The 25,425-nt window shown below is 42.4% G+C and overlaps 1 protein-coding gene across 2 annotated transcripts in view; it reads left to right on the top strand.

Moving 5' to 3' along the window:
• LOC136865980 (beta-1,4-glucuronyltransferase 1) overlaps window positions 1-25,425 on the top strand; it is a 467,674-nt gene that overhangs the window by 126,349 nt on the left and 315,900 nt on the right. The gene's annotated exons all lie outside the window — the stretch shown is intronic.

The following is a 25,425-nucleotide window of genomic DNA, read 5'->3' as shown; positions in this document are numbered from 1 at the left end:
CCACGCGAGCACTGGCGTGACAAAACTCCGCACGAGTACTGGAGGGTTAAGAGCTTCAGCGCGGATTTCATGATTGGTCCGTATCACATTAAATGCCGTTTAAGGTTCCTCCGTAGATTAAAACCAGATATACAGCTTTCTATTCAAACAGGACCAATTCTCAACGCTGGTGTTCGACGTCTTGTCCTTCAATTCCGTGCGCATTTAAGTCATAACTGAGTGAAGAAAAACATTCCTGATATGCGCAGAAAAGTTACTTTAATTCGAGGAAAAAAAAGGATATGTACAATAAATCCCTGTAAAACAACCAGATGATTACAAATAATGGACCGTTTAGATGAGTAGTCATCTTTAAGGAAATATATATAAAATAAAATAAAAGCATTATTCCCCAGATGATATCCCTAACTGTCCGTTACTTGTGGGGAAATTAACAACATCCAGATCAGAAGCAAAAGACATTGGACCACGTGCAGGAAATGTTTTAGCACTGGCTCGGAAACCGCATTGTTCGCTTCTTCGTATGGCTGCCACGTTATTTTCCTAATGTCTGCATTCACATTTTCTTCCCATTGTTGAAGTAATAACGGTCATGATTTGCAGTACAGGTCTGAATTCGACTTTTTTCGAATTTCAAACTAGTTTCCTATATCACGTTCAGACCTCCCTTTTTCACTCTCCTTTATTATAGAAACGCCTTCTTCCAGTGAAAGGATATTATTCTTCTCTTATGCGTACTGTCCATGACGATGCACTGGCTGCTATCTAGTAACTGTGAGAATGAGACATTCCAAGAACAATGTGTGTAGGGATGTAAACTACTACACTCCAAATACTTTTTTTTTCCCAGTTCTTTTGGTCGTCTGATTTATGAGTAACATTTCTGATCGTTGGTCGGGGAAAGAGGTAGTCTTCTTAGAGAGGCTGAACAAAAAATATATAAATTTCTCCGTTTCACGGAAAAAACATAGAATCATGGATATGTATTCGGGGTTAGAAGACGAGAGAGAGAGAGAGAGAGAGAGAGAGAGAGAGACGGATTTTTTTGCTAGTGGCTTAACGTCGCACAGACAGACAGGTCTTATGGCGACGATGGTATAGGAGAGGCCTAGGAGTTGGGAGGAAGCGGCCGTGACCTTAATTAAGGTACAGCCGAAGCATTTGCCTGGTATGAAAATGGGAAACCACGGAAAACTATCTTCAGGGCTGCCGACAGTGGGATTCGAACCCACTATCTCCCGGTTGCGAGCTCACAGCCGCGCGCCCGTAACCCCGCACAGCCAACTCGCCCGGTATGGATTCTTTGGCTGGGGTGCAGGTAATGTATCGTTTCACTCTGCCAGTACGGGAGATAGAGTTCCGATAAATAGGAAGAAACGTGTAGCATCATGATCTGGAGTAGTCTATTCCCATGCCACATCGCAAGATATACCCGCTTATTATGATCTACGTCCAAATAAATGGCCGCTGATTTAGCACACAATTTTATATAAATACGTATTATGAGAAAAATTATTCTGCCATTGGCGACGTTGCCGTGTATATGGGGCCTTGCTGTGTCCCAGATGAAACGCTTGTCAAAGACAGTGGTAACTCGTTTAAAGTACGGACCCATTTGTATCTACTGCATACAGAAGGCAGAGTTCTGGCACACCGTAATAACGCGAGGAAGAAGATGACGAAGACTTAGTACAGACAAATGACGAACACTGGTTGCCTGGTTACCACGGTGTCTCTTTTTGTCCATGGAAAACTGTCTACGCTAAATTGACTACGCTAATTCCAGATAAACCACCCTCCAGAAAATATACAAAGACATCAGACGAAAAGCACATGCCCTGAGGCCGGCCGAGAACTCTCCGGCCTGACCCACTCACGTCTTTCAAGAAATACCGCAGTAAGGCTTCCAAAGGCTGGCAGTCGCGTGAGAACGTAACAAACCAACGGCGAGAAACCTGTTGTAATTTTTTAAATTATTGGCTTTAGATACTAGACCAAGCAGCCAGCTACAAATACATTGGAATGCAAAATATAAACAGTAAATATACACTTCGAATACATACATACGTATGAAACTTCCATATCATCGTACTAGAATTGTATTTTTAATAGTCTGGATTCCTTACAGAACAAAAACACACACACACACACACACACACAGAGAGAGAGAGAGAGAGAGAGAGAGAGGAGAAGAAGAAGAAGAAGAAGAAGAAGAAGAAGAAGAAATTTAAACACTGCAACTATAGTATGTTTAGCTACTTTTCCGAAGTTGTAGCACGTTAAAGAGAGGTCTATTAACGCATAAAACCTGCGACTGTCTCTCCGATAAAGCCTACATTGTGTTTTCTTCGAGCTTTTAAAAAAAGCAGTCTCGCGTACATTAGTGGCAATACAAATGTCATTTTTAAAGTAAAATATTTCAAGGAATACATGCCAGGATTCACGAATTGCAAGTAAATATATAATAAAAAACTGACACAGCCTGAATACAAACCCATTGAAAATACCAAAACATAAGATGTCGAACTGAAAAATTCTAAGCTATCGTAGCCATAAGACCTATCTGTGTCGGTGCGACGTAAAGCAACTTGCAAAAAAAAAAAAAAAAGTGTAAAATAAATATCTAAACTATCATATGAATATAAAACAAATTTGATTTGTTAATGCATGTTCTTGTAATTGCTCTTGATATTTACAGTCGTTTCGACAAGAAGCCTTTACAGTCATTTTAGACTTACTGCTGCATTTAGCCGATAACATTATAGAGATTATCCACACTACACGCGCGTAAGAAGGTTTGCGCAAACGACAGGGGCTTGTCTTGAACTGTACTTTGGTTTAGAATGCTCGGTGTCAAATGAACACTATTTAGTAGTGATGAAGATGGAGAGTACGGTTGCTAGTGGTACTGTTACTCTGAGGTAACAGAGGTGTTTAATTTTCGGCGTGTCACGTTAGCTAAGGGAAAGTGCGTTTGTGACCAGGTGGTGTTCCACGTTCGCTTGCCAGATATATACGTGTCGATAGATCCCGGTGTTCCTGCCAAAGATATTTATCATCTCCACATTGTTCTCCCCTAGTTAAAACAAACCTTTCCGTTTAATGAGTGGACCAAGGCTCTTAGCGGTTTCCAAGAAGGCATGATACGTTACTTCAGATGCATTTTGGTTGTTACGTCTACAATAGTGGACAGCCTTGAAGATTCTCCCTCACCTATTCTTCGAACGAATTTCTCTAACCTGATAACAGAAGTAAATAGCGACCAAGCCTTGTTGTATGCTAGTGGTAATGTACGTCGTGCAGATATGAATATTGTTCGTTCCATTGTAACAAATTGGAGATAGTTGGAATTGATGGTTTTTCTTTCCCTGAATTCATATTTTATAGATAGGGGTATACAACCCTACTGCCATGTATTGATGGATGCCGTACTTTTGCGTCCGTCTCTTGGCAGAGAACACAGTAAAATGTAGGTTCCACCGAAGTCCCAGCCCCATCCATGGCTGTGCCAATCTGCAAGTTGCTGGGGTATGGGTGGTGCTGGGTAATAAGAATACGAGCACGACGAGTGCGTCTGTCTGTTATGAAAAGTGCCGCTCATAGAGACAGTCGTGCTGCAGCAGCACTTTCTGTCCCAGTGAGGAAAACAATGGCAAACTACCTCACTCATCTTGTCTAGTAGGTCTCATTTTCGCGCCGCCGTCAGTTGTTGTGGCTTTCCCCCAGCCGCAAAGCCTTTGGTCGTGCTATTTGAGGATCCAACCAGCCTTTGGGATGATGACTTAACACAAACAAGCAGACAGACAGACAGACACAGAGTATTCTATACTATCTTAATAAATATCATCTCAAGGACCTTGAAGTTGTGGGGCTTTATGGTCTGAGTCAGGGGCACGATTACGCCTTTTCTTCTGCAGCAGGCCCGGAATCATCCTTGCCGTTGTCCTCAGAGCAATGGAGAGTTCCATCAGAATACGGAAGCATTTATATTCACCCCGTATGGTTTGGGGTTGTAGAACACTTTCTCGGTATCCTCTGCGTGTCGTAGGAGTCTCTAAAGGGAGAACCAGGAGCGACCACAGTTGCCCTAGATGAGTCTGGCATTGCCTCCACTACTGCCAGCCTCCTCACGCACATATTTCCTATCGGATCCTCGTTGGTCATCTCTTGTTCCTTTCCCCCGACCTCGACGGTAAGCGAGGCCTAGGGTGTTTTATTTTATCATCACGCCCTTCGTGGCCCTAGCCTTTATTTTGCCGATACCTTCATTTTTCCATGACTCAGAACTTTTCTGACCAGTGTCATAAAAGATCCCCGTAGTGTTGCGATAGCGTGCTTATCTCTTACCCGGAGGCCCCGGCTTCGATTCTCGGCCAGATCAGGGTAATTTTTTGTTACCATTTGCTTTACTGCGGGCCGACACAGATAGGTCTAACGGCGACAATGGGATAGGCAAGGGCTAAGAGTGAGTAGGAAGCGGCCGTGGCCTTGATTAAGGTACTACCCCAGCATTTGTTCGGTATGAAAGTGGGAAACGACGGAAGACCCTCTACATGGCTGCCAACAGTGGGGGTTCGAACCCACTATCTCTTGAATCCAAGCTCAAAGCTGCGCGCACCTAACCGCACGGCCAACTCTCTCCGTAGCCTTCTATTCAAGCAGGATGACAGCAAGAGTGAAAAAGAGAGGTCCGATAGTAAGGATGAAAAATAAGTCCACCACAAGCATGTGTGAGTTATGCCAGATTCAGCTTTGCTCCCGTGGTCGCCACTCCACACTCACAAGTTTCTAACCCGGGTCTTTGGACACAGTTAGCTGAGGACATTCAACGAGTGTCTCTACGCTACTGACACGTTGCTAGAATCTCCGGGTGTGTTGCAGTAGGATCTACGCTACTGACACGTTGCTAGAATCTCCGGGTGTGTTGCAGTAGGAAGCTGCATACGTCAGTCTTGCTAGCGGTTCACCCATAACTGCCAGACTCGCGGAAGCTGGCAGACGATGATATTTGAGCTTGGCACGTCTGTTGGCCCACGGTGATGTCACTTGACCCATTCTTACCATGTGGGACGTTCAAATTCCAGTGTTGAGTGAGCGTAATGAAGAGAAGAGCTTACCAGAATTATAAGTCTCTCTTGACCTCTTCACTAACGGACCTTCTTGTCAGAAAAGGCGGTCAAAAAGTCTTTTGTTGCCTGGAGTCGAAATATTCATTCATAAAGGCAACCATTATGCTACAGCAATACGGCCCTTACCAGGAGTGGTGCTCTTGTATCACCACACTGTACGGCTGGCGCTGGTGAAGTAGCACACATAAATCACATACTACTTAACTGCAGAAAGTACATCCAGCATCAGTCAAATCAATCGGTGATCTGTATTTAGGGCTGTCGCCCAGGTGGCAGATTTTCTATCAGTTGTCTACCTCCACGAACCTACTACGCTGGCGTAGCAGGGGAGAGGTGATACTCCCACGTGGCGTGTCCACTTGGTGGTTAGGGGATCCTAACCGGCTTGTCGGCGGACTTGAGGGAAATAAATTACCTCTCGCGGTCCAAACACCCAACCTCCTGTGGGTGGGGGACGCAGACGAAGAATACACCCACGGTATCCCCTGCCTCTCGTAAGAGGCGACTAAAAGGGGCGACCAAGGGATGATCAAATTAGAACCATGATACTACTTGTCATTAGTGTCATCACGTATGGAACACCATGGGTCGCTTTTACTTGTGCGTAGTTCCACTATGTCAGCTACACAATAGGTTTGTGATTAGTAGAGACAGTGTGTGCTCAGGGTGCATTTTACAGTACCTGTGATTCCTACCACTATATGATCGACACCATGGCTCTGCCTTGCATACGATTAGTACCCACTATGTGAGGAACACCACGGGATAGTGAGAGTCCGTGTGGTTAGTCCACATCTGTGAAGAACACCAGAAGTTTGCGTTGCCTATAAATAGTGACACAATGTGCAAACCACTATAGGTCTGTGTTACATGTGCGCATTACGTTACCTGTGAGTAGTACCATAATGTGTGGAATACCGCGAGTCTACGCTACTTATGATTTAGTACCGCAACTTGACAAATACCATGGTTCTATTTTAGTAGCTCTACGTACCATTATGAGGGGCCGATGACCTGGATTTTGGACCCTTTTAGACTACAAGAATCATCGATTCAGTATTGTACTTCAGAAGCAGTCCCTTGGTCAGTAATACTATTGTTTAACGCTAGTTTCTGGGAATGTGGGGCACTGCGAGTCGGATCCAAAGATTGTTTTAACTTCATATCCATCCATTCATTCTTCGTCCTCACGTTTTGAATTCTGGTCAGTGGAGGATTATGAATTTTTAATTGTCCTTATATTTCGTCTTTCGTGCCATTAGGGGCCGATGACCTAGATGCTGGGCCCTTTAAGCAACAAGCACCATCATCATCAACAGTTGTCTACCTAGTTTTTAAATAACTTTGTAATTCATCGAACGTTTTCCTTGATAAATTATACCAATCCCGTACTCCTCGTCCTATAAACGAATATGTTTCCCCTATTTGTCTTCATGAATTCCAACATCATTTATCCTTTATCCGAGCTGTCGCTGGAAAGTTGGTGCGCAGTGACATTAGTAGATGAATAAGCTTGAACGGAGCTTTTCTTTTTTCGCTAGTTGCTGTACGTCGTAGGTCTTATGGCGACGATGGGACAGGAAAGGGCTAGGAGTGGGAAGGAAGCGGTCGTGGCCTTAATTAAGGTACAGTCCCAGCTAGCATTTGCCTGGTGTGAAAATGGGAAACCACGGAAAACCATTTTCAGGGCTGCCGACAGTGGGTGGCCCCACTTAAGCGACTGCAGCAATCGAGCTCGGTACGGAGCTTTTTAGAAGTAGGAAATATTGTAATATGAAGGTAAAATTGGAATTCAAGAGGGGAAATTTTGGCAAGTATTCGTTCATAGGAAGAGGAATTGGGGATTGGTATTATTTACCAAGGTTCGCCGGATTTCCAACGTCTTTGAAATTAAGAAACGACTAGGGAAACAAATAAAGGGGAAATTTGCCACCTGAACGATTGCCCTAAATGCACATCAGTTGTAAATGTAAAGCAGACTTGACTCGTAGATTCCGCTAAAGTCGAAGTGTTCTATAGACAAGGTGAGAGATAGGCAGCTGACTTGACACTCCACCCCTGAAACGTGACAGAATTAATTCTGATGAGCATACCGCCCTTGTTCTGCGCCGTAAAGTTTTACGATTATGTGTGTTGTGGATGTGTCGCTCATGGTCAGGATAACGAGGTGCATTATGAACCCTATTCGGAATTCATTGGGTGTGGGAAGAGGCCCGTTATCGCGGCCAGAAACCTTTGGAGTCCGTGACGGATAGGTAATGTTGAATTTTCCTTCCTCTTCTCTGTGCATCCAATAATAATAATAATAATAATAATAATAATAATAATAATAATAATAATAATAATAATAATAATAATAATAATAATAATTTATTTTTTAATGATTTGCTTTACTTTTCACCGACACACATGGGTCTTATGACGACGATGGGATAGGAAAGGGCTAGGAATGCGAAGGAAGCGGCCGTGGCCTTAATTAAGGTACAGCCCCAGCATCTGCCTGGTGTGAAAATGGGGAAACAACGGAAAACCATCTTCAGGCTGCCGACAGTGGGTTTCGAACCCACTATCTTCTGGATACAAGCTCACAACTGCGTGCCTATAACCGCCTGGTAATAATAATAATAATAATAATAATAATAATAATAATAATAATAATAATAATAATAATAACCGTGGTATTTCTCTTCTGTTAGTCGTTGGCTGAATGGTCAGCGTACTGGCCTTCGGTTCAGAGGGACCCGTGCTCGATTCCCGGCTGGGTCATGGATTTTAATCACTTTTGATTAATTCTTCTGGCTCGGGGACTGGGTGTATATGTCCGTCCCAAAACTCTCATCATCATCATCATCATATTCAGACCACCTCACTACTAACCACCGCAGAAACACGCAATAGTGATTACATCCCTCCATATAGAGTTGGCGGCAGGAAGGGCATCCGGCCGTAAAACAGGGTCAAATCCACATGTTCGACGCAGTTCGCACCCGCGATCTCACAGCTGTGGAAAAAATCGGTAGCAAAATAAGAATTTCTCTTGTGTCAGTAGCCTTCAGGATGCCGTCACTATCAGTTCTTGAAAGACGAGAACAAGTTGAACGCAAACTCGGAGAATACCAAGCAGATTTTAGGAAAGGCCGATCAAGTGTACAACAAATACTTAACCTAAAAACCACAATAAGATACCATATGCTGTGAGGTCGAACCTATGTATAAGCATTTGTAGACTACAGGAAAGCACACGACTTCATCGACCGTGATGTGTTGCTTAACATACTTGCAGAAATGGGAGTCGATGAGAAACTGGTGGCGATAATAAGGGCAACGCTAACTAATACCAAATCAAAAATAAAACTCCAAGGATGTCTCTCTGAACCCTTTGAGATCAACACAGGCGTTCTACAGGGAGATGGGCCGTCACCTTTTGTTCAACTGCGTACTGTGTAGAGATGAGAAGAATGCAAGAATGAGGAATGTGGCCTGCAAGCACGAACTTCTTGTTCTTCCCAGACAGATCGGCTCTTATCTTCTTGTATCTGCTACACGAAAACATTGACTCACACTTTGCAGTTTGCTGGACTACAACTAACAAGAGCGAAGAGCTGCCAGTAGAAGATAATATAAAGTTGCCTCGATGGTAGTGGAGTTGCTATGGTAACCATTGCGTCACTGGCTCTGCTGGTGAAAACCCCTTCGTCCCGTGCCTCACCGGGCATGTGCATTCTTCTGATCTCCCAACAGTACTTGAGAAGGTAATAATACAGGTGTGGCGAAAGATGTTAAAAGAAATAAAACTTTACAAACTCGTAATGATTGGGACAAAGAAGAACGGAGTGGAAATAGATTGCTTAGCGTTCGCTGATGATATAGCCTGATGACAGAAAATGTCGAAAGTGCAACAGAACAGGTAATGTGTTGAAGGAAGTAGCAGAACAAACAGGTTTACAAATTTCATTTCAACAGACAGAAGTAATGTCGAACATCTGCGATGATATGGCACACACAAACACCAAATATGCAACGACAAAACCGTGTTAATAAATTTAAATACCTTGGGGAATGGATCCAGCAAAATAGACTTTGGCAAAGAGGCCATAGCAGCAAGAATCAAGAAAATGGAATTCACTTCCCCAACCACCCGCAACATAATTATAAAGCAAAAAGCGCTTTTCTTTGAACACAAAAATTCGTCACTACAACACTGTCATCAAACCGTATCGCTGTATGCTGCATCTGAATGCCTTATCCTGTCTGAGAAATGTTTGCTTGCGGATTTAGAGAGGAAAGAAAGAAAGATCCTACACACCATACTTGGCCCAAACTACAAAAATGGCATCTTCATTAGAAAATCCAGGCAAGAAGTATATACTCTTAAGATAGAGAAGATCACGGACACAATGCGAAAAGGCAGAGTTCGCTTCTACGGTCATATACGACGGATGATCGATTCTCGATTGACGAAACATATATTCAGTATATTTGACTCAAAACCAAAACGGCAATGTCATGGTACGTTAATGTCAAGAAAGATCTTAAAGAACTGGGCATACAAGCAGAAGATGCACAAGACCGAAATCTTTTCAGAGCAGCTATCAAGACTTTTTGGACTTTCCGAGATGAAAAATAGGCAACTGGTGCGAAATGGACAGAACATCGTGCTAAACACACAGTGAGGTAATGAAGACGATGTGGATCAAGCGAAAAATGAACAAATACCAGAATGTAAAGCGAGGCTTATCGTGGTCCCTAGTTGGCAGATTAGCTAAGTTGAATAATAATAATAATAATAATAATAATAATAATAATGGATCCAGCAAAATAAACTTGGCAAAGAGGCCATAGCAGCAAGAATCAAGAAAATGGAATTCACCTCCCCTACCACCCGCAACATAATTATAAAGCAAAAAGCGCTTTTCTCTGAACACAAATATTCGTCACTACAACACTGTCACCAAACCGCATCGCTGTATGCTGCATCTGAATGCCTTATCCTGTCTGAGAAATGTTTGCTTGCGGATTTAGAGAGGAAAGAAAGATCCTACACACCATACTTGGCCCAAACTAAACTCTAAAATTACAGAAATTGAAAAGCAGGAGCGGAAAATTCTCAGGAAAATTTATGGTCCTACGAGAGAAAATGGAATGTGGATTAAGAGGAAAACAGCGGACCTCTACTCCTTCACCGACAGGTTTACTGATGCTGTATGGAAAAGGCGCCTTAATTTCTATGGCCATATCTACAGAATGAACAGCGACAGACTAACTAAAAGATTATTCAAAGTAATCAACTCAAAGAAGGTCAAAATAAAATGGCTAGAAGAAACTAAGGCGGACCTCCAAGAAATAAATATTACAGACGACATCATGGAAAATCGTGGAGCTTTTAGAACCAAAGTAGCTAATCATAAATTTAGGGAGAAACCAAAAAAGACAACTGGTAGGAAGTGGTCGACAGAACGCAAGATGCAACACGGTGCATTCATGAAGAGATTTTGGGAGGATAAGAAGGCACAAATCATCAAACCAACTATCAAGTTCAAACGCGCTCTATGAATGGGCATAACGAAGGAAGAAGAGAAAGAAGAATAATAATGATTTGGTTTCATATCCCTCGAACTACTCGCATTTTTTTCTGATACGCCGTGGTGCCGTTAATCTTGTCCCGCGGGAGTTCTAATTACATGCCAGTAAATCTTCGGGTATACGTAGTCTCTCAGGCCAGGAGATTTGTATCTGTGAAGGCGAAAGGGTTGGCGGCCGTGACCTATGCTAGGAACTTTTTTTTTTTTTGCTAGGGGCTTTACGTCGCACCGACACAGATAGGTCTTATGGCGACGATGGGATAGGAAAGGCCTAGGAGTTGGAAGGAAGCGGCCGTGGCCTTAATTAAGGTACAGCCCCAGCATTTGCCTGGTGTGAAAATGGGAAACCACGGAAAACCATCTTCAGGGCTGCCGATAGTGGGATTCGAACCTACTATCTCCCGGATGCAAGCTTACAGCATGCTAGGAACTGTCGCAGCATTCGCCTCAGTGCAGGAGAATGCAAAACCACCGAAAAATATTCTCAGGACAGCCGACGGTGGGGAGCAGTCCCTCTTCGTCTCCCGAATATAGAGGTCACTCTTCCTCTGCTCGGTTGGCCGGTCGGTGTGCAGAGCTGTCGGACCACGGACCAGCCGTGGCCACGTGTGGGCCGAGACGCACTCCACATCTGCCGACCCCTGCTGCTACACCAAACCCAGACTCGAACCAGTCTCATTCGTCATTGAACAGTCTCATTGAACAGTCAGATGAATGTTCAACCTAAACTCGAAACTCTGTAATAGTCTCAAAAGTCAGAGGCAGCTGCTAACCAGGCTAGGACGGCTCGAGTCTGGGTAACAGAGAAACTAAATACATCGACTGACGTTTCCTAAATGCAAATTTTGGTAAGGCAACGCCAGTGTGCGTCCTCGATGTTGTAGAACTGTAAACACCTGCTATGAGACCTCCCTGCCCCATTTGGGTTGGCCGCATCGACTCGTAGGTTTTTATGACTAGGTGATGGCTAGGGCTGGGAAGGAAGCGACTGTAGCCTTAATTAAGGCTCATCCGCAGCATTTTCCTGATGTTAAAATGGAAAACTACGGAAAATAATCTTCAGGGCTGTCGGCAGTATGGTTCGAATCCATTTGAATAGTGTTATGAGGGGATGGTTACCCAGTTTTACTTCCCCGTGTGAAGTGTAACCACCATCTGCGTTTCCTTAGTTGAAGAAACATCCATCAGGGTTTCTCTTCGTCCGCCCACCCTTGTGAGTGTCTTTGATGAATCTCTGACATTGTTTATAATACTGCTCTGACAAAATGATGTGAACTTTTTGGCCGAGGAACATTCCTTGTAAAATTCTTTTCTCTTTTGGCCCTTCTTTCACTTGTGGGAGAAGAATACAGTTGTCTATTTAAATTGATGTGGAGCATAGATAATTTTACAACAGAAGAATAAGTACTTAAAACTGCGTATGCGAATTAAAAAGGTTAATTTGCTGGGTTAAATGAGGCTAAAACTACTGAATATTACTCTCTCCCCCTCCCTTCTGTAGACTTTCAAATGGAGCTTGTTCTCTGTTAAGACGTCTCCCGTCGATATGCATGAAGGTGTAATAGATATACGAGGGCAATGAGTATTCAAAATCACTTACAATGCTTGCGGAAATCATTGAGATTCTGTGTTAACGATTAAGAAGGCTGGGATTCATCTATTATACTTCATTTGCATTTAATTTAGTCACGATCTATTTGCAGCATACATAAGCGAATAATAATGATACCGGATGTTCAAGGACGAGGCTCGAGTCCCGGAAGAGATCTGTTTAAAATACCGCTAGGAATGTGACGTATGAACCGTCGAAATATAACAGGAATTATTGCACTGTAAACACAAGTAGTCTCAACAGCTATTTACGACAAAGGCTAATAGATAAATGCTGGAAGAGGAGTTATTTTATGTAGTCGATGATAAGAATACTGCTTTATTTTCATTCACCGGGCGAGTTGGCCGTGCGGTTAGAGGCGCGCAGCTGGTAGCTCGCATCCTGGAGATAGTGGGTTCGAACCTCACTGTCGGCAGCCCTGAAGATGGTTTTCTGTGGTTTCCGCTTTTCACACCAGGCAGATGCTGGGGCTGTACCTTAAGGCCACGGCCGCTTCCTTCCCATTCCTAGGCCTTTCCTGTCCCATCGTCGCCATAAGACCTATCTGTGTCGGCGCGGTCCTATTGGCTACCGTCGTTGTAAGTTACTATGTTCAAACTTGAAAACAAATAATATTCTAAGAAGGAAGAGCTGATAATGACCATTCTGGGTATTCTAACCTAAAAACCCCTGCTCTCCGGACGAGCGTAGGCCTACTGAGCTGCTAATCTGTTGTTCATGTATTATATTTTATATATTATTGAATATAGTTCTACACTTTCTTCCTACACTGTGCCTGTGTTTTAACTCCTGTTATGTCTTGTTTCAGGTGAGTGCCGACTGATAGGATAACTCCTATCCCCATACTCCCCAGGCTTTAGTCTATAGCAGAATATGGTGAGCTGTTCTATCTACATTGTGTATGGACATCATTGTACGTACCGTACATTAGCATTAGTCTATATAGCTACTTCTTATCCTTCTAATGTTACATGGATAGGTGGATTCACACGTTACAGTTGAATAACTTTGGATGTTTAAATAATTCTACTAGTATTTATTTTTATGGAAAAGTGTACGTGAAACGCTATTTATGCATTAGGCTAAAATATTTTTATACTAACCAGAAATGGAAATAATATAAGAAATCACAGTAACAAGTCCAGGTTTTGGGTTGTTAGGCCGTGTGGGTGTGCAGCATTTCGCCCAAAACGTGCCATTTGGGCTCATCAGTTGGACTCCTTCGCTTTTACAAGAGGCTAACCTCCCCTTTGCTTTATTTTTCTTATTAGGTGCGGAACCAGTACTACGCCACTTGTGAACGAGTTGTTGCATGCAAAGTTTTGATGGTACTATAGAACCGGGAAACTGTCTACGGAATTTTCGAAGGCACCTTTTAATTATTCTTGTGCAGTTCTTTTGAGTTGACGCCCTACTGTGTGCGCATCTCTAAGGATGGGGCTCTACATTCGATAATTCTAATGTTGAAGACGGCACAAACATCCAGCCCCCGAGTCAGAGGAATTGTGCAATGAAAGTTAAAATCCCTGACCCGGTCGGGAATCGTACCTGGCACTCCCTGCTCCAATGACCGCTCTGGGTACTCTAACCTACAATCCCCTGTTCTCCGGACGAGTGTATTGAGCTTCTAATCTATTGCTCATGTATTATATTTTATATTTTACAGTATACTAACTATTTAGCCATGGAGCCGAACTTCGGTTCATGAGTCCTGGGCTCGATTACCAACCGCGCCGGGGATGTTGGTCGCAGCTGTTCCATTCCTTAGGCACGAGGACTGGTTGTTAACGCTCGTCGTAAAATACGCTTCTTCTGTTACACACAAAGCACCACACTAAAAACTATTGCAGGAATACGTCCCTTCTCACGGAGTTGGCATCAGGTAGTGCATCCTGTGTTAAAAGTGGGCTAAGTCCACATCGCTCCCGTGATTCCAGCAAAGTGTGGGAAAAGCAGCTGACAAAGAAAAAAATAACTAAAACTAAAAAGTTAAATGTAAATTCTACCGCTACACGAAATAAAACATAGAATCATGGATATGTTTTGGGGCCTAGAGAGAGAGAGAGAGAGAGAGAGAGAGAGAGAGAGGGAGATACGTGTACACATACATTGGTTGTAGCTTCTCGCGGCATGAAGGGGATAGAGATAATACTGTAAATGCGTCCTTTCGTTCCACCCACAGAGGAGATAAAAAGTTCCAATAATTCGACATAAATAAATACATACTTTTCTCTTCCTTCCGCGGTGTTTATAATTTTAAAGTTCGCCTCCGTAGCGTAACGGTTAGCACTATTAGCTGCCGTCCTCGGGGGCCCGGGTTCGATTCCCGATACTGCCAGAAATTTAAAAATGCCAGGAAGGCTGGTAAGTGATTAAAATGGTGCATGCAGTTCACCCTCATTGGGAGTGTGCCTGAAACGAGCTGCACCACCTCCGAACGAGGACAAGAGTTTATTTTTAGGATTTTAATTATTTTCCAGTTAAAATTATTCGCCATTGCTTTTTTTACAACCTACACTGGTTGCCTGGTTACGGTATCGGTCTTTTGTGGACGCAAAATTGTTCACGCTAAGTCTAAGTAATTCCCCAGTTCAATAACTAGAGCCCTGCGCGGATATACAAAATAGTATCCGCATCCGCACAATGGTTATCGGCGGATAATTTAAATACTTAACTACAGTATATTAGACCCAAGGTATTGAAACAGATAGATCTGTTGTGTGTTGTATGTTGGGTATTCAGCCTGAAGGCTGGTTGGATCCTCAACAGGTCCACCATTAGCTGTCATAGGTGGCCTAGGTGTCACTGAGGAGGCGTACTAGGGAAATGAGGAGTGAGGTAGTTTCCCGTTGCTTTCCTCACTGAGCCACAAGATACTATTGCATATCAGTCTGCCAAGCCCACTGAAATGCGTGCATCATCCGACCCTATGAGCGACATTTTCACGCCATTTATAGCAGGGACTGGCTGTGTAAGGAATGGCATTACTAGCATCACTCATACCTCAACCACTTTCATATTGTCAAAGCCAAGGATAAGACTGAGACAGGTCAATGAAAGTAACAAATTTATTCTAGCCCACACCAGAAGACATAGTGCACTGTAAACACTACATCTTGCCGGCAAAGGGATAGAGCTGTTAACATAATAAAATAGGCCTGACACCGGACACCAGAACCCCTACAGTCGCAGGTTTATGTGGGATTTTTCTCTCGCGACAACTACCGACGTATTGACCTTTGTTTCTTTCTTCCATTATTTGCGGGCAGGAGCCAGATAGGCTTAGGTCAGATTTCTTTTTTCCTAGTTGCTTTACGTCGCACCGACACAGATAGGTCTTATGGCGACGATGGGACAGGAAAGGTCAAGGAGTGGGAAGGAAGCGGCCGTGGCCTTAATTAAGGTACAGCCCCAGCATTTGCCTGGTGTGAAAATGGGAAAACACGGAAAACCATTTTCAGGGCTGCCGACAGTGGGGTTCGAACCTACTATCTCCCGAATACTACTGGCCGCACTTAAGCGACTGCAGCTATCGAGCTCGGTTTAGGTCAGATTAACGGCTTTATGGTTTCAAGGCTCTTTATATATCACTATTCTCCCATACCAATGTCAAGGGTCGCCTGACCACAAGCAAAAACGAGTATACCTAAGTGAAACCCAATAAATGTCATTATTTAGTCCGCATCCGTGCAGGGCTCTGCCAATAACATATCCATGTTAAAAGGAAATATTTGCTTATTTATATATTTAAGAAATAGTTCCGCAGGGTATATGGGCGGGAATTTCCGGTTGCTTACAGGGAAAGCTTATTTAGAGCGATGAGGGATTCCTGGGGAGCAGAGGAGGCCAAGTTCAAGCTCTCGGTCCGGTAGCCCACATGGACAGGACGTGATGTCCATACATCATCATTAGATCATTGTTGAAAGTGTGACAAGACTCGTCCTTGCTACTTGCGCGTCATTGCACAAGGCCCGTACCTCGCTGTTGTAACTGATCCTATTGGCACATCAAGCTCTTCCAGCTTGGATGGGTGTGTGACACTTGCACGGAAATTAAATTTACTGCCACTTGCATGAAATAGTCATTATCATGGGAAATACGTGGTTTGGACGATTTAAGACAGTGACTCACGAGGGTAAAGGTAGAGGCATTGGGTTGTTCGTATTCAGGTTAGAGGTAACCCCTTCGAGTATGCAACCCCCAAAAAGATGGTGTCGGGCAGGTTTGCTCACACTTATCTAACCTAATGAATGTCAATTTTAAAGATTCTTCAGCTACCCTCCTACCTGATTCTTCTCACACATTCTATTATTTATTTTTATATATTTGAGTATGTTTTGCTGTAATGACTGCCCTCTAGCGAGTCTTTGCTGAACTCAGTTTAAAGTTGGCAGCACTGTTGTTTGAATCGAAATTAAATATTTTGCCATAAATATGCCTTATGGCTTGGTGTCATCTTACCATTTGCGTCACGAAATTAGCGATAAACAAATGTGTGACGCGATGTTACCTTGTAACCATGCAGGCTGTGATGTGAAGTAATGATCGATGGGCATGGCTGAAGATATCAAAGAGCGGCGCTAAGCTACAGATGTTCGGTGTGATCTTGCAGGCAGTGATGTGAAGTGTTTGTTGATTTTATTGAATTGTTAAGAGTAGTACAGTACTACTATTCATACCTGCACATAACGCAGCTGTAGAGAGAATATTTTCTCATCTAAATTTTCAGTGGACGGACGGACGAACGAAATAAATTTTGTGAGATGGATATCGAATAATGGTATTATTGGTTAATGGGATGAAAAGTAAAGTTTCACCAAGAGGAAAGTCCACTCAGTTTTAATTACTCTGTCGATAGGATGATAGTATCTCATGGGGAACACTAAAAGTATCTAGGTGTCAATATAAGGAATGGTCTTCATTGGGGTAATCACGTTAACGAGGTTGTTAAGAAAGGATACAGATCTCTTCACTTGGTTATGCGATTATTTAGGGTTTCTAGTAAGGATGTAAAAGAGAGGGCGTATAAATCTTTGGTAAGACTCAAATTAGAGTATGGTTCCAGTGTATGGGACTCACACCAGGATTACTTCTTAGGAGAGCTGGAAAAAGATTCAGAGGAAAACAGCACGACATGTTCTGGGTGGTTTCCGACAAGGAGTAGTGTTACGGAAAATGTTGCAAACTTTGAGCAGGGAAGACTTGGGAGTAAGGAGACGAGATGGTAGAATATGTGGTTTGTTTCGAGCTGTAAGCAGAGAGTTGGTGTGGCATGACATTAGTAGGTGAATAAGCTTGAGCAGAGCTTTTAAAAGTAGGAAATATCGTAACATGTAGATAAATTTGGAATTCAAGAGGACAGATTGGGGTAAATGTTCCTTTATATGAAGAGGAGTTAGGTATTGGAATAATTGACCGATGGAGATGGTCAATAAATTTCCAGATTCTTTGCAACTTTTTAAGAAAAGACTAAGTAAACAGCAGATAGGGAATCTGCCACTTCGGCGACGGCCCTAAATGCAGATTAGTGGTGACTGACTGACAGGTGTGTGGGTCGCGACAAACACGTGGTATCCAGAATATCAGTGGATGACAAGTAGATTCTCAGTTGTTTTGTTTGTAAGAATTGCATTTTTTAAAAAGGACTCAAATATTATTCTCGGCGTTTTGGTGGTGTTGGTGGTATTATTCACAACGTTATGCTCAACTGAGGAGCACGCTTGAACTTATTTAGCAGATGATTTTGCTTTCTTCTCTTCCCAAAATCTCTTCATCCTCTCACTGAAATTCTTCCTACGTTCTTCTGTCCAGGTTTTATTAGTTCTAGCTTTTGGCTCCGCGAAACAATGGTTATTTATCAGTGTCCTGAAAGCAGATAGATTCTGCAGTTTCCTGGTTGATGTTGATTTCCTGAAGATTTGATTCTATTTCATTTAGCCCGTTGTTCTTGACTTCAAGTGTGAGGACAAGTTTTAGAATTCTTTAGGTCAGTCTTATCATTCCTCATTCTGATAATGTGACCATAGAATTTCAGCCTCCTTTTCCTGATGGTGTCTGTGATTTTTTTCAGTATGGCAATAAATTTTGAGATTTCCTTTTCATCCATACTCTCTCTGTGCAGACTAGACCTAAAATTCTCCGTAATTTTTTTCTTTCTTGCTTGCTTTTTTATATCTTTCGTGAGTGATCTACCGCCAATGATTAAGGTTTCAGATGTGTATAATGAGTTAGTTTTCCGAGATGATGATTTTTGTTACATGTGTTCCAAGTAATTATTATTATTATTATTATTATTATTATTATTATTATTATTATTATTATTATTATTATTATTATTGGTGACGCTTATTAATTGTATTTACTTCATTACAGGGTAAGGGTATTGTGGATAATGCACATACTTACTGTTTTGGGTAAATATATATATTTTCATTCATATTTTTTATAATTTACCCCCTTTTTCTAAAGTCGTGTTTCTTGTATAGGTCATTTTCGGCATTTACTAGGTCGTCAAAACTGGGCCCTGGTGATTATGGAAGAAAAGCCGCTGTTTCCGATTCTGTCGCTGTTGACTGGTGCTGCTCCTCAAGGCTGCAGTTGTTTTCTTTCCATGTTATGTCTGGGCTTCGTTAGTAGACAGATAATGGAAAAGTAGCGAGAACAATGTGTACAGTAATGATGGGTTAGCCCTCGTTTAGCACATGTTACCTGGTGACGGCGCGCTTCTCGCTGCAACAAGTGTTTGAGGGAAAACTTCATGCTGGAAGATAGTCAAGTCACTTAACCTCAATCCGACCGGTGCCTTGTCAGGTGAGAAACACGAACGTGGGCTGGTTAGAACTGACATAAATCTCCAAGGGCTGTCTCACTAAATAAGTAGCAAACTTCAGCACTCGGTGGCTTACGTCAACAAACGAGAAACTAATAGTTTCATTTCGCTGTACTTCAAGTTCTTCACTTACAATAATGGCTGTATGAGGTATTTTGACTGCTAATTTTGTTCTGTTTTAGTACAACTGTTTGCCGAGCCGAGTGGCTCAGTGGATTGAGGCGCTGGTCTTCTGATGGCAGGTTCGATCCTTGCTCAGTCCGGTGGTGTTGAAGGTGCTCAAATACGTCAGCCTCATATCAGTAGATTCACTGGTACGTAAGAGAACTCCTGCGGGAGTAAGTTTCGGCACGTTAGCGTCTCCAAAAACCGAAAAAGTAGTTAGTGGGTCGTAAACCCAGTAACATTATTATTAGAAAAACTGTTTGATCTTCTCGTGCCTTGTGAGAATGCTATTAACGCCAATACAATGTGTCTATTTTACATTATTAACTGGCCTTTGAGTGGTCTTGCAGACGACTTCGGGTAGATCATCATGCTGTAGTATGGGTGTAGTTTCCTACCCACGATGCTAGACAAGCCGAGGCTTCTACTGTTCAATTTTATTTGTACGAGGTTGGTAGTAAATTAAGCATTTAAGTTAACTTTCTTGTTATCGGTGGCCGATTAGTTTCGTTTACCAATCGAAGTTGGTGAAATTTCCAGAACGATTAAAAGCGAAGTTTCCAATCTCTGATGCCATTTTATAAATTGTATCCACTCTTATATACATACATACATACATACATACATACATACATACATACATCTATCTTTCCACGATTAGTCTGCAAGCATTTGTGAATAATGATGGCATCTCTGAAGACCACAACTAGTTAGCAGCACGTAAAATCAATGTTGCTTGTTTTTAATTCGTTATGCCCAACTAAAGAGCGCGTCTGGCACTTTTCTGTTTTCTTCTTCTCTTCCCAATCTCTCCTCATCCCCTCGTTGTTCAGTCCATCCTGTAATTAGTCGGGTGGGCTTTTCAGAAAAATTGTTTGTGAATCATGATCCTGAATTTTATTTCTTCAGTAATGCCAATTTCATTTAGGTCTTCACTGATTTCTTTTAGCCATTTTTATTGTGATTTTTCATGTATAAAGCTAAGTTTAAAATTTGATTTGTGAGCCTGTTATTATCCATTCTAAATAAGTAGCCATAAAATTGTAATCACAGTTTTCTGATGATATCCGTGAGTTTTTTCTTCTGTAACTTGATAGATTTAATGAGATATTCTTTCCACTTTCGCATTATGGCCCTAATATTTTTTCTGAGGATTTTCCTTTCTTGTTTTTCGATCATCTTTATTCGAGATTTGCCACCAATTATAATAGTTTTAGAGGCATTAATTGCTTCTGTTTTAACTGCTGTGTTATGTTTTTGTTAGAGCCCGTAAGTTAGGCAAAACGCCTTTCTATATGGGTGTATATATCGAAGTGTCAAATAGAGACAAACATGTTTCCGTACGTTTGGGAACGGTAAGACCAGTTCTTCTTTCTTTCGTTTGAGCCAACTGTGGACAACGTTAATTCGATTTCAGCTGCTTCTGGGCTTTGATCTGCGTCCAGTAATCCTTCATTATTTCACTCCGGAACCTTCTTCTCTCTTCCGTCCTTGGTGTTTGGGTCCACAAACTAACTTTTTTCTTGGAAACTCTTTTTGCGTTCTTTATTCTCGACTTATAAGTTTCCCTGCTGCTTACTTCCGATCCTTGTATTCCCATTTCTGTCAGGTCCTTCTTCACTTCCTGAGGCCAGCGTAACACAGTTTTCCTGGTCTCAAAAAGCCTTACTGTCTGGTTGGTCAGTCTTCCCGGGTCCATTCTGTAGATATGTCCAAAGAATATGGATCTCCTCTTCCGCATGGTGTCTGAGATCTTGTCTATCTTGCGATACAGTTCTTGGTTTGCTTTCTTTCTGTATGATCCATCCTCTGTAATTTGGGTTCCCAGTATCTTCCTTAGAATTTTTCGCTCCACCAGTTCTAACTTCTTTACCAATCCTACTGTTATCAGGTTCAAAGATAAGGCTTCTGAACGGATAAATGACTGGTAATGTCTGAGACCAGTTATTATTTTGCCTTTTTTGTGCCTATTTTAGCTTCCGTAACCTGTTTGATAGTACAATGCCTTTTTTGTCTTTTTTAAGTTATTGTGGATTTTTATTCTGTTATTTGTGTATTGAAATTAATCAATGGAAAGAAAAAATATATAAGTCCAATGTACTGTATTAATAATAAAGACAATTTCATTCTAACTTAATAGACAAAAAATAACATTTAATAAACGATATTTTCGTATGACACAAATCTCTACTGAAAACTCCACAAGCCAAATGGTCGAGAGGGTTGCCAGGTCCCGTCCTTGCTACGTAAAATTAAGTGCTGGTGGAGATTGTTTCAAGAGGATAAACAACTTGGTAACCATCCTATATTAACAGTAATCAGAAGGAAAATGGAAGAGGTCCGACACTTCGAAAAATGAAGGTATCGGCTAAAGAAAGGGAAGGACCACGAAGAGCGTGAAAAATCTAACACCGCCTGGGTCGGAAAAGAACAAGAGTTGACCAAGCGAGGTCAGACAGGAAAGGTAAGAGCAGGGAACCTGCAACAAGTAAGTGGAAGCAACGTCAGACTCAGCTGGGGAAACCGTGGTCGCCAACCCACACTCCCAAGTTGAGACACCCTGGTCCCCCTTCTAGTCGCCTCCTCTTATGACAGAGGGGATACCATTGACGTTATTCTATCATCCCCATCCAAGGGGATGTGAGATTAAGTACTAAAATGTGATGCAGATGTGTCTTACGTAGCTTACATTAAAGCATCTTTATTATGTTGGTGCCCATTTTTGTCATTATAAATGCCTATTTTAATTATTTTACTGCCTGTTTCCTAAATGTTAAGTGCTTATTTGCCTGCCTATTTTAGCAAAAATAAATGCCTGAACTTCCGGGCTCTAGACTTATTATTGCTATTTAACTAAATTGATTGTTTGGAAAGTAGTAGTAGTTGCTGTTCAACTGGCCTGCTTATTAGAGCTCGTAAACACAATATCCATCCTTATCGGTAGCGTGAGATGAAAGAAAATAATCGCCTGTCCTAACAACAAACAAACACACTGTGCATAATTACCAGAAAGCTGTATATATAGCGTCTTAACGCAAGAGCGCCTCGTCTGAAAACAAATCTTCCAAGCAGTGGAAATCGCTTATAAGTTAGTCTCAGCATTTTGCTGCTGTGAAAATGTGAAACCACGGAAACCAGGGCTGCTGACAGTGGGATTCTAACCTACAATCTCCCGAATACAAGCCAACTCGCTCGGTTGAAGTATATATTTTATATTCAACCTTTTAAGAGACAAGTTTGTAGAAGAAACACTTTGTGAAATGGGCCTGCTGCCAGCTATTGATTGACGACCTGAAAATGTGAATTTAAGCGCCCATTTAAATGTATGGAGGGTATCTATTCCGAGTAGCTATGTCCAAAGAGAAAGTATTCGGTATGAGGACACACCACATGTCCGTTTATCACTGAGATGACGTCATCTCTGTTGCATGCAACTCTGATTGGGGCGGTAAGTTCTCTGGTTTAGTATGTTCCTCTCGCTAAGATCTTGGCGCCGACTCAGGAATCTGTCGACGAAATAACGGAGGATGACCTCACCTTCCGTTACCAGATACTGAGCGATCGGTGAGAAAAACTGTTTGATATCCGCCATCGTCACCGTGGGAGAGAAGATTAGAATGACGACGTGGTATATGGTACAGTTTTCTGCCACCATTCTTTCCCTGGCACGCTGTAGGTGAGCACTTGAACGATATAGACCTTTCAAAACTAGGTCGCACAATTGTGCAACGTAAGGTTTTATTCCTCCCGCTAAATAGTCACTTATCTCCTTCGTGCCACAGGTACAACTACCTTGGCTTGTTCGTTGTTTTCCAGTTTGTCTACTTGCCTCGAAAGGCAGCAGGAACCTTTTTTTCCCTCCCCAATATTGTTACCTTCTTTGGCGTTTCCTTGCCAAAGCGGTCTCAAAATTTTATATTCACAGCACTCGCATTGTCGCCGGCACGTCGTCTTTTATGCAGCCAAACCGCCATCATTAATCTCTGCTTAATGGACTCGGATCAGCCCAGTCTGTTAACTCCCTCGCGCAACTAACAGTCACAGACACTCAAACTCAAATTATAGCGAAATAAAATGAAGTACGCCTACTTGCTAACCACCCTTTAAATGAACGAATTAATTAATTTTTGCTAGTTTTCCTAAATTCACATCAACAAGGACTGTATCTTAAGGCTACAACTGCTTCCAGTCCTAGCCTTTTCCTGTCCCATCATCACCGTAAGACTTATCTCTGTCGATGCGACGTAAAACAAATGGCAAAAAAAAAACAACAAGATTTCCACTTCCAGAGGTGCACATGGCCCTGAGGTTTACTCCGCCTACTCCAACAAGGAGTGAAAATGAAAACCTACGACCTGTTTTCCAGTCATTGACCGGGTCAGGGATGTAATGAATGAAGCGGATATAGGCTATTAGTACGATGGGGTCGCCACTCCCAAAGTGATTTATTAATGAATGATTGATGCTATGAAATGAGAATGGAGAGTGTTGCTGGAATGAAAGATGACAGGGAAAACCGGAGTACCCGGAGAAAAACCTGTCCCGCCTCCGCTTTGTCCAGCACAAATCTCACATGGAGTGACCGGGATTTGAACCACGGTATCCAGCAGTGAGAGGCCGACGCGCTGTCGTCTGAGCCACGGAGGCTCCCCCAACTAGTGATGGGACATTCGATTCATTTTACTGAATCGATTCATTTGATTCCGTTCACGTTACTGAATCGATACAGTGATCCGATTCACGGCTCATTGGTCACCGCTCCTACTGGATCTGTGTAGTATGTGCTGGTAAGACAGCAGCAACAGCATTCAGTGCTCGCATCTGCCATCTGGTCTTCATACTATGAACTCCTTTCTTAGAAAAAATGCTAGTTACTCTAGTACATCGAAGGTTTCCGGCGACGCAGGGTGGGAAAGGTTAGGATTAGGAAGGTAGCAGCCATGGCCTGAATTAAGGTACAGTCCCAGCATTTCCTGGTGTGAAAATGGGGAAACAACGGAAAACCATCTTAACGGCTGCCGACGGTGGGATTCGAACCCACCATCCCCCGAATGCAAGCGCATAGCTACGTGATACTAACCGCACGACAACTCGCTCAGTCATTTTTGAAAATATGTATTTTTCTATCAGCTGAGGATTTTTTAAATCGTCATATTTTGTATAGGCTACCCGAGATGTACAATAACCCGCTGGTTTTTTGATTCAACATACTGTTGGTTAAGTTATTGCGTCTGTCCACATATGATTGAAGTCTTGTGCAACGATGTGACATATGAACTGAGAGAATACTGAGCCGTTCTTCCCAATATAAAACAGGTACTTTTGAGTGGTCATGAGCATGACTCATAGTTTTAGGGCAGGCTAGAGTCGAGTTTAATTGTCAAATGTCAACTAAGTTATAATACTAAGATTCATTAAACTAATAAATAGTATAACCTAATAGCCTACCTACTTACTAGCTACTTCAGAATTATGTTGCGACTACCTTTTTAACACTGCAAATAAATCCATCTATTATTTAAACCTCCCTGTAAGAAGAGGACAGTGAATGCAAAGGTTGCCGGACAATTGCGGTCACGGATATTTGCGGTCGCCGGACATTTGCGGTCACTGAAGCAGGGGATGGCTCTCATTAGCTTAATCTCGGAGTATCCCCGCTAACCTGCCTGAACAGCTGCTCGCTCCTTGCAGATCAACATTTTTAATTGAGTGAGAGTGTGTTTGTGTATTTCCTAAATTTCTCATTAAGCCTGAAAAGCGACTTAAGTATGATTATCTTGTACAAAGGAACTAAATTATAACGACGCTTACCTAAAAGCGACAAAAATAATTGACGAAGCTTTAGTTCAGCTGATTTTAAACACGCCAAAATTATTTCAGTACAATAACTATGCCAGTCTAAAGCCTGGATAAAGTGTGATGGGAATCAGCATTTTAAAACATGTAATTTACTGTCGAACAAATTATTGTAAGTACCGGTACTCGAATTTGGAGGTTGTGCCCCCCTGTGGGTCGGGGACGCAGACGAAGAATACATCCACGGTATCCCCTGCCTATCGTAAGAGGCGACTAAATGGGGCCCAGGGCGCTCACAACTTGGGAGCGTGG

The sequence above is a fragment of the Anabrus simplex genome, chromosome 3 (assembly GCF_040414725.1).
Source record: "Anabrus simplex isolate iqAnaSimp1 chromosome 3, ASM4041472v1, whole genome shotgun sequence".
NCBI classification, from domain to species: Eukaryota; Metazoa; Arthropoda; class Insecta; order Orthoptera; family Tettigoniidae; genus Anabrus; species Anabrus simplex.
The sequence above is the reverse complement of the archived record's forward strand: the minus strand, read 5'-3'. Positions and strand labels throughout refer to the sequence as shown.